The 12948-nt window shown below is 53.3% G+C and overlaps 1 protein-coding gene across 1 annotated transcript in view; it reads left to right on the top strand.

Moving 5' to 3' along the window:
- Positions 1–12948, top strand: part of H6PD (hexose-6-phosphate dehydrogenase/glucose 1-dehydrogenase) — a 40175-nt gene that overhangs the window by 16728 nt on the left and 10499 nt on the right. The window lies entirely within an intron of this gene.

Here is a 12948-nt window from a genome sequence, read left to right as displayed (position 1 = left end):
GCGTCAGGGCCAGTGCTGCGTGCGTGCATGCTCAGTCACTAAGTCATGTCCAACTCTTGTGAGACCCCATGGACTGTAGCCCGCCAGGCTCTTCTGTCCATTAGATTTTCCAGGCAAGAATATTGGAGTGGGTTGCCATTTTCTCCTCCAGTGCTTGCTTAGAGAGAAGATTTTGCTGGTGTGCGGTCTCCTTTCAGAGCCTGCGTGTGCCCAGTTCTGTGCCATGCTATACCCCAGGGTGCCCGCGGGCAAGCCCCGGATGGTGACAGCTGCCCTAAGGGAGCGTGTAGTTGGGCTGTGTAGACTTGGCCCAGGCACTGAAAACGCTGGCTGCCAGTAAACCCTGGGAGGGAAGCTGGCTTCCTTGCTGAGGGTGGTGGAGACCATCAGCGCGCAGGGCTCCCAGGCTTCTGCTTACAGCAGTGGCCCCCTCTGCTTTCATCCTGAGTGTCAACCAGCAGCTGTGCCCCTTGAGCCCTGGCTTTCTGTGACTCCCATCACATCTCATGAGCATTGGCTGCATGTGTTCAGAGCTTTGGTTCTTTTACCCCAATGATAAAAGCTAATTCTTACCGTGTCCTGAGGCCCTAGTAGCCAAATGGGAAGGGCGCTATTATTAGCCTCCACCTACGGATGAGGTTTGGTGATGAGCCCAAGGTCACGGCCGGATATGGTGTAGCCAGGTCTCGGTCCAGGCAGTCTGGCTCCGGCCCCGGGCTCTGCACCATTGCAGCCAGCTCATCCCCTAACTGCGTGTTGCAGCCCTAGGCCACTGTCCCACCCATCGGTGTGGGCCTGGGCAGAAAGGTGGGCCCCCGATCCCTTGGTCCTGGATGGGGCCCAGGAGGTCTGTGTCTCTTTTCCGCTCTGTTCCTCCCCTCAGCATTCTCCCCTTTCCCCTTTGAAGTGTGTTTAGTGCTAGAAGCTCTCGGTGGGTGTGGGGGGTTTCAGGCATGGGGACCCAGCTGCCTGCTGTCCCCTGATGCCTCATGGGTTCACCTGGGGATATATATCAGGACAGACTCCAGAATGAATATTGCAGGTGGTGCTGTCAGGGCCAGGTGGGAGGAACAGTGGGCTAGGGTACCAGACAGGAGCCAGCCTCCAGGGTCCCTGCCATCCTAAAGAGGAGCTGGGCTTCTCTGTCTGGAACCTGTGTGAGAAGAAGGTGCCCTCCTCACTGTAGTGGGTCTTCATGGCTCTCCTCAAGCCTTCTGGATTTCCTCTCCTGTCCTCAGCAGGGGCTCAGGCTGTGGGTTTCCACCTGAGACCTGTGTGTGCCTCCTGTCTTGGCAGGAGTGAGGGCTGGGCCGTGCCCTGGCTTCATCCGCAGAGAGATGACCTACAGATCTGGTGCCAAGCACCTGGCTGGGGGCGGGTGGGAGCCAGCCCCTCTCTGCCTGGATGTGACACTGGGTCTCCTCTCCTCCCCCATTTCTGGCAGCCCCTTCCCCAGTCCTACCCCGTGATGTCTGGAGTCCCCAATTGGTGTTGCTTCTTATTTCTTCCACTCTGCCACATCATTCTTCTTGGTGGTGGTTGTTCAGTCACCAAGTCCTGTCTGACTCTTTTTGACCCCATGGACTGCAGCACACCAGGCTTCCCTGTCCTTCACTATCTGCCAGAGTTAGTTCAAACTCATGTGCATTGAGTTGGTGATGCTATCCAACCATCTCATCCTCTGTCATCCCCTTCTCCTCCTGCCTTCAATCTTTCCCAGCATCAGGGTCTTTTCCTATGAGTCATCTCTTCGCATCAGGTGGCCAAAGTGTTGGAACCATCCTTCTTGATATTTGATGTCATTTGTAGAATCTATATGAAGCCAGGAGCTGGGCAAAGGCCCTTCCTTGCAAAGGTACCTTTGAATGTCAGAGAAAGGAAAGCAGAAAGGAAGACAGAAAGGTAGGCTGAGGCCTGAGCAGATCTGTTAGCCGTGGCAAGCCCATGGCAGGGAGAATCTTGGATTTGGATGCTAGTGTGACGGCTGAGGTTTAGAGCAGAGGGCGGCCCATGGCTCTGCCTTCAGGGCTGCTGTGTGGGACCAAAGCACCGGCCCGGTTGCCTTCGGGGTGTGGGTTCCAAGCAGTGGGTCTTATTTTTGCCAGCTCAAGTACATGCTGCTTCACTGGGCCCAGAGCAGGGCAGGCCTCAGGGACCCACCCGTTGTGCGCGGCTCACAGCCAGGGCGGGGCTGGTTCAGACCGCTCTCCTTGTCAGAGGTGGCCAGTGGCACAGCAGCTGTCCAGGGTGCCGCATCTCCCTGGCCAGGTGTGCACACAGGCCTGATGGTGTAGGGTGGGGTGACTCCCTGCCTCTGTGCTCACCCCTTCAGCTGTGGATCTGGGTCCTCGGGAACAGCCAGAACTGGGGGTTCTCTTCCCTTTGCCTCTGTTTCTGCTTCTCCCTCCCTCTCCTTCTGTCTTGTCTCTCTCCCTGGGCCTAGGGGGCCCAGAAGGACAAGCGCTCTCTGCATCCCAAGGGAGGGGCCTTGTGCGTCCTCAGCACTGGTCCTCTCTCTCCCCTCCTGATCTGCTTCAGGGCCCTGCCGGACTCAAGCTCAGGCTGGAGAGAGAGGACAGGAGCTGGGGACCCTGCAGTCACCCACCATGGCCAGTAACGCTGTGCCCAGCAGACCAGGGCCGTGCCTGTGCCTCCCCCTGGGGTTGGGGGTGGGAAGCCGCAGGAGGAAAGACTGCCTGCCCTGCGGGAGGTCACAGCATCTTGCTGTCCGGTGAGCTCAGCCGGCGAGGTGCTGCAGTGAGGCCAAGTGCGGCCAGCAAGCATCCAGGCAGGAGTCCCAGCCCGGGGGTCTGGCCATTAAGCAGAAGGGCAGAGTGTGGGGGCCTTCTCCCCTCCCCCGCCCCCCTCACTCACTCTTGTGCCAGGAGGCCCTGGAGGGACCCTGCTCCTAGACTGTGGCCTAAGTGCTGGAAGGGAGGGGGCTACGGGCCAGGCCTGGTCCCAGACAGACCCTGAGTGGGGGCTTCTGAGCAGCACGGGGGTTTGGATGTCTCCTCCACCCCCCCGCCCCACCCCAACCCATCCCCTGGCTCCCTCGCTCCATGCCTCCCTCCCTGCTGTGAGAGCTTTTTTCTTCTCTCCTGCCGCAGCCTCTGGCCCAGAGGAGTTCACTGCAGTCGAGGCTGCTGCAGAGACAGGAGAGGGGAATAAAGGAGGTGGGGGAGGGGAGCAGGAGGCCCGCCCCAGCTCCCTCTCACCCTGTCTGGGCCACCCTCTTGGAAGTCCTGTCCTGAGAGTCACAGAAGCCCTGGCCAACCACTCCCTTGGGGGGGGGGGTCTCCCAAGGCAGCCCTCTGGGCCCTCCAGGGAGTGACCATGTCTGGGCCACTAGCCCCTGTGTGGAGGTGACCCCTGCTGCCCTCATCACAGCTATGGGGATGGGCTCTTCTGGAAGGGGGGCTGTCCTCATGGACTGAGGTGCAGCTGTCAGGCCGGGCTGCCGTCCCCCCACCTAGAAGTGCAGGGAGGGGGTCCCAGGTCTGTGGCACCCCATAACCCAGGTTCTTAACCACTACGCCCTCAGCTTCAGTCTGTCCAAGCCCTCAGCAGTTGGCCTTCCTGTCGGGAGGTGCCCCAGGCGTCTCTCTGCCACCCTGGTTCCCCTCTGGCTGGAAGGCTCTCCTTTTTTTTGGCAAGAGGAAGGATGGAGCTTTCCTATGGACCATGTGGCTGTCCCTGCTTCAGGGGGCTCCCTGTTCTGACATTGGTCACCCTGAGGGTTGGACTGACCATTCCATACCCCTTGCTGAGGCAGCCAGCATCTCCAGGTACACGACAGCTGTCCTGTCTCCTGGCCTGGTGTTTGGGGGGGCAGTGGAGGGGGATGCTGGCAGCTTGCTCAGCAGGGCCAGCGCCCCTCCCCGTGTCCGCAAGGTGAGCCCAGAGCCGCTGCTGGGCCTCCAGCCCGTGGGCTCGCTCTGTCCTCGGCCCTCTCCCCGTTTTTATTCTTAGCGGTCCCAGAACCTATTGGTAGAGATCACAGCCAGCTTTTCATTTTGTTTTTGCTTTGCTGGGAAAGTCCAAATCTCCCACCGAAGGAAGACAACCGGGAGGGGGTTCTGGTCTAAGATCTGAAGGCTGCATGTTCGGCAGCCTCTGCAGTGATGGCCACCCCTGTTGCCTCTCCCTTGGGATTGTTTTAAGGATTAAGTCAGATAATGCGCATGGAAATGCTCTACAAATGGAGACTACTGTTCTCCTTCCAAGTGGGCTGGGAGGGGAAGCAGCAGCGTCTCAGTCTCTCTGGGCACCAGGTGACTTGTAGGTGACTTGTGTTGGGTTATATAAAGATGGTAATTGATCTCCAATTCTCTCTTATGTCCATTCTTCACCTAATATTTTCTCTCTCTCACACTTATATATGTACTTAAATTTCCATGTATTGACAGCCTGCATAATGTATCCCTTTCAGTCTCTCTGTGTTTCTGTTCAGTCCTGTTTATATCACAGAATATGAGTCGTTCTATTATTAGGCATGTTGTTTCCACTCTTTGCTGTTTTAAATAGTACTTTGAGAGCTTTAAAAAAAATAAAGGTATTCACACACCGTAAAATTTACCCTTTTTTAAAGTGTACTATTCAGTAGTTTTTAATATATTCACATAGTCATGCAACCATTATCTAATTATAGAACACTAATGAGCGTTCTAAGAAGTATTTTTTCTTTACGTGTACTTCTGAAGTGGAAGGACTAGCCCAGATGGGTCAGCACGACCTTATGGCTGTTTTTACATCTTACTGGACTGTTTATCAGAAAATTCGCAACAGCTGCATTCGTCACTGGTGACATTCCTACACTCTGTCCACATCGGGCCCCCATCTTCCCTGTTCCTGTTGTTCTGGTGGGTTTGCAGCTGCTCTTCTCAGGGTACCTTGCATGGGGTGCTGCCCGGGAGGTTGTCAAGGGGAACATGACCCAGGAGTAGAGTGATGGGTCTCCCATACCTGCAGTCTTGTGACTCCAATGAGTTCAGTGTTTGAACAATTGAGGAGCCAAGTTAGTCTTTTCTCCCAGTTGTCCAATCTGGTTGTGCTTTGTTCCAGAGGTCCCCAACCTCTGGGATCTAATGCCTGATGATCTGAGGTGGAGCTAATGTAATAATAATAGAAATAAAACACACAATAAATGTAATGTATTTTTAATCATTCTGAAACCATCTTCCCCCACCCCAGGTCCATGGAAAAATTGTCTTCCATGAAGCTGGTTGGTGGCGCTAGTGGTAAAGGACCCACCTGCCAATGCAGGAGATTTAAGGGATGGGGGTTTGATCCCTGGGTTGGGGAGATCCCTTGGAGGGGGACATGGCAACCCATTCCAGTATTCTTGCCTGGAAAATCCCAAGGACAGAGGAGCCTGGTGGGCTATAGTCCATAGGGTCACAAAGAGTCAGACACAACTGAAGCGACTTGGCACGCACATGCATGCTTTATTCTATCCTTGTTCACGTATTTTTAAAAATCAGTTTTTTTTGGTGGCGGTGGGTCTTCATTGCCGTGCTCCGGCTTTCTCTAGTGGTGAGCAGGGGCTGCTCTTGGTGGCGGTGTGTGGACTTCTTGCGGTGGCTTCTCTTGTTGTGGAGCACAGGCTCTAGGACATGGAAGCTTAGCAGTGTGGCTCTCGGGCTTAGTTGTTCCTCGGCATGTGGGATCTTAGTTTCCCAACCAGGGATTGAACCCGTGCCCCCTGCATTGGCAGGTGGATTCTTATCCACTATACCACCAGGGAAGTCCCCCTTGTTCACATACCGGTGGGATTTTACCCCTCAATTTTCAACCTAGGAAAGATACTAGGAGTCATATGTGTCTCTTTCAGGAAAAGTCAGTCCACAATAACTGGTGGTAACCAGAAAAAAATCACCTTGTTGGGTGCTGTCAGGAGGACCAGCCCCCACCTGGGCTTTACTGCCCTGCCTTTCCCCCATGAGGTGCCAGCCATGGGCCTGATCACTCCACTTTAACTGGAAAGACAGCTCCGCAGGAAAGGATCCAAGTCCACAAATACATGGGCTGCGCTGAACACAGGCTCACTCCCCCTCCCACCCCCAAGCTTGAAATTAAGGAATGAAGGAAGCTCTCTTTTACACAGCGGGTAGTAAACCTAAGAATGCCTCCTCTCCAGGAGTGAGAGCAGATAAAAATAGGAAAAGGGCCACTTAGGGATTTGCTGAGCTAATGACTAGTAAGCAGATAACAGAACTCTTTAAGACTCTGCTGTGTTCTCTCCATCAAAAATTCATCTGCTCTCAAAGCTTTAACTGTCCTCTTTACACTCCTAAATCTACTCCAATTCATTGATTCCAAGATACACATTTTTACATATTTGAGCCTCTCTGAAGTTGGGTCTACCATGGATGGGGTGATAGAATTGAATTTGCAGCCTGTTTCCATCTTGTTGTTTCAGTCGCTTAGTTGTGTCCGACTCTTTGTGATCCCATGGATTGTAACTTGCCAGGTTCCTCTCTGTCCATGGGATTTCCCAGGCAAGAATCCTGGAGTGGGTTGCCATTTCCTTCTCCAGGGGATCACTTGACTCAGGGATAGAACTCTTGTCTCCTGCATTGGCAGGCGGATTCTTTACCACTGAGCCACCTGGGAAGCTAAAACATGAACTCCTTCAAGCCAGATCTTAGTTTCTGTCTCATTTTTGATTTGATGGAATTTAGTCTATGTCCAGCATTCATTGCCTTTCCAAGCCCTGGTCTTATAATCTCCAGTTACCTCTGAGATACTGATATTTTCACTGGATGTATATCACCATGTCAGACCCAGCAGATTTAGAACTTAAACTACCACTGCATTGTTCTCGTGAAATACTGCCTGCCTTTTCTAATTTTTTTTTTGGCCGTGGTGGGTCTTCGTTGCTGTGTGAGGCTTTCACTAGTTGCAGTGAGCAGGGGCTTTTCTTCATTGCAGTGTGTAGGCTTCTCACCGCAGCGGCTTCTCTTTTTGCAGAGCGCGGGCTCTAAGAGCGAGCAGGCTTCGGTAGTTTCAGGGTGTGGGCTCTGTAGTTGAGACTCGTGGGCTACAGAGAGCAGGCTCAGGAGTTGTGGCACTCGGACTTAGCTGCTCCACGGCATGGGGGATCTTCCTGGACCAGGGATCAAACCTGTGTCCCCTAGTGAATTCCTAACCACTGGGCCACCAGGAAAGCCCTCTATCTTCTTCATTTTCAAATAGTGGCTGTTCTCTGAGTTGTCAGTTGTCTCTGACAGACCTTCTCTTGCAGCCCCTGTGATAATAAAAATGCTAGCCAGTGTGTATCAGTGCCTTCTGCATGCCAGGTATTGCTCCACGCCCCATGCATGTGTTAGCTCATTGATGTTCACAGCAGCCCCACAGAGCAGGCACTGCGGCCAGTCCTCTTTTATATGTGACGTAGAATCACTTTCCCGAGGTCACAGGGCTAAAAGAAGGCACAGCAGGTCCTTGAACCCATGCAGCCTGGTTGCAGAGACTGCAGACCATAACCCCACATGGCCTTTCATGGATCCAGCCAGTCGTCATGCAGTTTTCCCTCATCCTCTCAGTGTCTCTATGCTTCACTGTTTGCTGTGGCCCTTGTTACTTCCTTCAGTTGCAGCCAAAGCTGTTCATTGACTTCATTCCCACTGGTCCCCTCTCTGTTCATTTTGCAAATCGTAGATGGCTTAATCTTCTCACAGCACCTCTCTCAGGGTTCCACCTCTAATAAAAAAAGAGTTTTATTGAGAGAAATTCACATATCATTTGTTGTTGTCTAGCCTCTGAGTTGTGTCTGACTCCTTGCAACTCCATGGACGGTAGTCTACCAGGCTCCTCTGTCCATGGGATTCTCCAGGCAAGAATACTGGAGCAGGTAGGCGTTTCCATCTCAGGGGATCTTCCCAACTCAGGGATCAAACCCAAGTCTTTTGCATTGGCAGGTGGATTCTTTACTGCTGAGCCCCCATCATATAATTCACTTACTTAAGGGTAGAGTTCAGTGGGCTTTGGTATAGTCACAGAGCTGTGCATCCATCACTACAATCAGTTGTAGAACATTTTCATCAAAAGAAGCTCTGTATTCCCCCCCACCCCTGATTAGCTGCCACCCTCTGATTGCGCCCCTCGTCCTCACAGCCCTGGAAACCATAAACTTACTCCCCATCTCTGTGGATTTGCCTATTCCAGACATTTCGTGTAACTAGGATGTACAGTATGTGATTTTCTGGGTCTGGCTTCTCTCACTGAGCGTAACGTTCTCAAGGTTCATCCACACCTGTGTCAGTGCTTCATTTCTTTTTTTTTTTAATTAATTATTTTTAATGGGAGGATAATTGCTTTACAATATTGTGTTCATTTCTGCCACAGATCAACATGAATCAATCGCAAGTATACATATGTCCCCTCCCCCTGCCACCCCATGCCACCCCTCTAGGTCATCACAGAGCAGCAGGTTGAACTCCCTCTGTTGTACAGCAGATCCCCACTGGCTGTCTTTTTCACATAGGGTGATGTATATGTTTCAGTGCCACCCGCTTCATTTCTTTTTATTGCCAGATAACATTCTGCTGTGTGGATGGATTCACCACATTTTGTTTATCCACTTAACAGTTGGTGGACATTTGAGTTCTTTCTCCTTTTTGGCTGTCATGAATAAGGCCGCTGCAAACATTTGTGTACAGGTTTTTTGAGAACATATGTTTTCTTTTCTCTCGGGTGTCCACCTAGGATTGGAGCTGCTGGATCGTGCAGTAACTGCTTAACTGGTGAGGTCGAGGACTTTTAATAGCTCCTCAAGCCCCTCAATCTCCTTTCCAAAGGCCTTTCCATCTGTTCTCGATCTCTGCTCTTGCGAATCACAGACTGGCCGCTTCTGCCAGACTAGCCAGGCTCACCCCCATCCATCATCTGACCTGTGTGTCGGGACCTCCGCCCTCTAGCTTACGCTTCTCACCCCAACCAGGATGTGGCTCAGGGGCAGAGTCGGCCCCCCACATACAGTTCTTTGAGACGCACAGCAATTTTAAAAATCTGAATTATTTGTACACGTGAGATTGTACTTAATGATCCGGTTTTTCATGTCCTCTGTATAAATGACAAGGTTCGGTCACTGTGGGCCCACATACCTGGGACACGGCCCTGCCTTGTCCTCCTCACACCTTTCCTGGCCCGTGAGGTGCTGAGCCCCTGGCCCCTTGCGTCGACCCCCAACCCAACCAAAAAGCCCAGCTTGGTTTCCTGCTTCAGCCACCAGCCTCCACTTCTGAAAGCCACCAGAGCCCTGCTGCTCAGCCCATGCCAGGCGCCCTGTTCTGCCGTGCGGCTGTTTGGGTGGGAAGTTACAGGGAGCCCGGGAGGTGGTGAGAGTGGCAGGCTCTGGGACCTGCTTTGTTGTGGTTTAGTCGCTAAGTTGTTTCCGACTCTTTGAGACCCCATGGACGTAGCCCACCAGGCTCCTCTGTCCATGGGATTTCCCAGGCAAGAATATTGGAGTGAGTTGCCATTTCCTACTCCGGGGGATCTTCCTGATCCAGGGATCTAACCTGTGTCTCCTCCATCTCCTGCATTGCAGGTGGATTCTTTATCGCTGAGCCACCAGGGAAGCCCCTGGGGCCAGCTGCCTAGGTTCCAATTTCATTTTTACCCCTTTCCCAGCTGTGTGACCTTGGGCAAGTTGCTTGACTTCTCTGAACCTCAATTTCCTTACATTGTATTTATTTTTTACATATTGAAATATGTATTTGTTTGGTTGGCTGTGCCAGGTCTTCATCGTGGCAGGATCTTTAGCGCGGCATGTGAACTCTTAGTTGTGGTATTCGGGATCTAGTTCCCCAACCAGGCATCAAACCCGGGCCCCATGCATTGGAGCATAGAGTCTTAGCCACTGGACCACCAGGGAAGTTCCTCTTTACATTTTAAAATGAGGGTAATAGCAGGACCTCTGTACATGTTGTTACTGTGAGGGGTAAATGGACTGATACACATCCGCCGTTATTGCTATTATCTGTTATCTTTTTCTTGATGTCTTCTCAGTCATATTGTGAGGACTTTGGAGACCAGACCCCTGTGGGGCCAGGAGCTGAGCCTTGGTTTCCCAGCTGGGGGCATTTAGGGTAGTTTGGCTGCAACAGCCAGGCTGGTTGTCCTGTGTGTCCCGGGTTCTGCCTCCTTGACCAGAGCTGCAAACTCACGCTCCGCTCCCGAGGACCAGACACCTTCCCAGGAGCCGACTGTGGGTCTCACTTCCTGCCCCATGACTCTGGCGCCACTGCCACGCCTGGCCTGTAGGGCTGAACTCAGGCCAGGTGGTCCCTGCTCACCGTCCAGCTGGCCCGAGGGCAGGTGGGCCAGGCAGGTCTGAACCAGGGGCCTTTTCTTTGTGTTGGTTTGAATTAAGTATTGATCAGATAAAAAAAGAACGATTACACAATCCCAGGTGGCACTAGTGGTGAAGAACCCGCCTGCCGACGCAGGAGATGCAAGAGACCCGGGTTCGATCTCTGGGTCGGGAAGATCCCCTGGTGGAGGGCATGGCAACCCACTCCAGTATTCTTGCCTCGAGAATTCCATGGACAGAGGAGCCTGGCGGGCTACAGTCCATGGAATCACAGAGAGTCAGACATGACTGGGCAGGCACGTGCACACACCACACAATCTAGGTAACATATGCAGAACTATGATATGACAGGTGCCAGTGAACTTGCCAACCTTGGGTCCCTCCCCTAGTCCCATCCCAGTTCCTCTTCTCCACATTCCAGGTTTTAGGTGGACTTTCCCTATGCTTCTTTATCGTTTCTGTGTGGATCCAGTTGTCTGAAAACGTGCTGTTTAATTTTGAAGAGTCATCACGCTATGTGTGTGTGTGTGTGTGAGTGTTGAGTCTTTCTGTCTCTTTAACCTGCATTCAGGATAATCTGCATGGATCTGTCTTCTAATAACTGACTTTTTTTTTCCCCCGACCTTTCGTAATCCGTATAACCTGTCTATGGAATTTCTTATTTCCCCTTGTATTTTTCACTGATTTTAAATTCTGTTTGTCCTGGTCATATTATATTTTCAAAGCAGTTTATATATTTATATTACATCATCGGCTTTATTTCTCTGAACATGGAACCTCCGAGGTGGATCCCTGGTGGTGTGTGTGTTCAGCTTCCCAACCGCACAGCGTTCTGCGGAGTGACTGCAGCGCTGTATCTGATGCATGAGATGCTGCAGGGAGCAGGCAGATGCAGTCCTAACCTGACAGAGATGATGCTTGAGATGCTGCAGGGAGCAGGCAGATGCAGTCCTAACCTGACGGAGCATCAGGGTGGCAGGAAGAGTGAGTAACAGGCAGCACCAAGTGAGTCAGGGGAAGCAGCCGAAGAGAGGGCCCTCCAGCAGGGTAGGCCGAGAGTTTGGTAGAATCTCCTAGAAGCCAAGATCTGAAAGACGAGCAGAAGCTGCTGGGTGACAGAGCTGATCCCATGTTACAGGTGACGCACTCAAACCTTCGATAAACAGCTGCTCTTCCGGTGGTGATGTCACCTTTTTCTGTACGTAAGGCTGTGAATTGGCCCGAGTCTCGGCAAGTCAGCGGAATGTGAGCTGTGCCATGTGAGCGGTTGTGGCATTTGACCACTGGCTTGTATGTATTTGAGTCACTGGTAGTCAGAGGTGGTTCTGAGCCCTGGAGGAGGAAGTGTGACGTGTGTGGTTAACCAGCTCCTGACTGCTCACCCCAGCCCTGGACCTCTGACTTCTTCCTCTCGTGTAGACAGGCATGGTCATGGACCCGCCGTGCCAGACCCTGTGGGTGTAACAGGAGGGGTGCCTGGCGCCTCCACGCTGTGCCAGGCGCAGTGAGCGCTGTTGCCACTGCCGAGCTCTGGTCGGTGTTCTTTCTGTGGATCACCTTCTTTTACCTTCTCGGTAACCCCATCCACTGGCCACCTGCCATTTCCACCTTGTGTTTTAAGCTTAAATACACCTGGTTTCCCATCAACCCCTTCCTCTACCCAGTCCCCTCATCTCAGATAATGTCACCATGCCCGTCTTCTGCTCAGGCCTGAGCAGACACCTTCCCAGGAGCCAACTCCCCCCGCCACCGCCCCGAGTCCTTGAAGCTGGCTTTGGCTTCACCTTTTCACTGGTGCTCGCCCGCATGGGTCAGGTTGCATGCTAAGTTGCTTCAGTGATGTCCAGCTCTTTGTGACCCCATGGGTCATAGCCCACCAGGCTCCTCTGTCCATGGGATTCTCCAGGCAAGAATCCTGGAGTGCATAGCCATTTCCTTCTCCAGGGGATCTTCCCAACCCAGGGATGGAACCCGCATCTCTACATCTCCTGCATTGGCAGGCAGGTTCTTTACCTCTAGTGCCACATGGGTCAGCGGGTCCAGTCAGTTCTGACTCCAGAAGGGCCGTCCGCCCTCTCCAGCTACTGCACCCCATCACTTTCGTCCAGGTCCCAGCATCACCCCCCCCAGGTCCCAGCATCACCCCCCAGGTCCCAGCGTCACCCCCCACTAGGTCCCAGCATCACCCCCCCAGGTCCCAGCTTCACCTCCCCCAGGTCCCAGCATCACCCCCCACCTAGGTCCCAGCATCACCCACCCAGGTCCCAGCATCACCTCCCTCCCCGCTCCCCCCGCCGCCCCCACCCCACCCCCGGCCTCTAGGCCGCCACGTGGTCTCCTGCGGTCACCCCCGCCACAGCAGGCCGGGGGGTATGACTGTGCGGAGCTCTTGCCATCTCCTGCTTCAGCCCCTGCACTGCTTCCCCTGAGCCTGGAGACAAAGCAGCCTTGGCCCCTCATCCTGCAAGCCCCGCCCTCCCAGCCTCGCCCTCCTGCTCCCCTTCTTCTGGCGCCTGGCAGCCAAGCTCGACCAGCCTCAGGCTTTTCCTCTCTTAGCTCCCTTCGTCTCTGCCTGGCTTCTTGCAGGACTGCCCTTGCATGTCTCAGAGCGGACTCCTTATTACCCTCTG

Source organism: Bubalus kerabau, chromosome 5 (assembly GCF_029407905.1).
Source record: "Bubalus kerabau isolate K-KA32 ecotype Philippines breed swamp buffalo chromosome 5, PCC_UOA_SB_1v2, whole genome shotgun sequence".
Classification (NCBI taxonomy): domain Eukaryota; kingdom Metazoa; phylum Chordata; class Mammalia; order Artiodactyla; family Bovidae; genus Bubalus; species Bubalus kerabau.
This window is presented reverse-complemented; position numbering and strand designations above follow the sequence as displayed.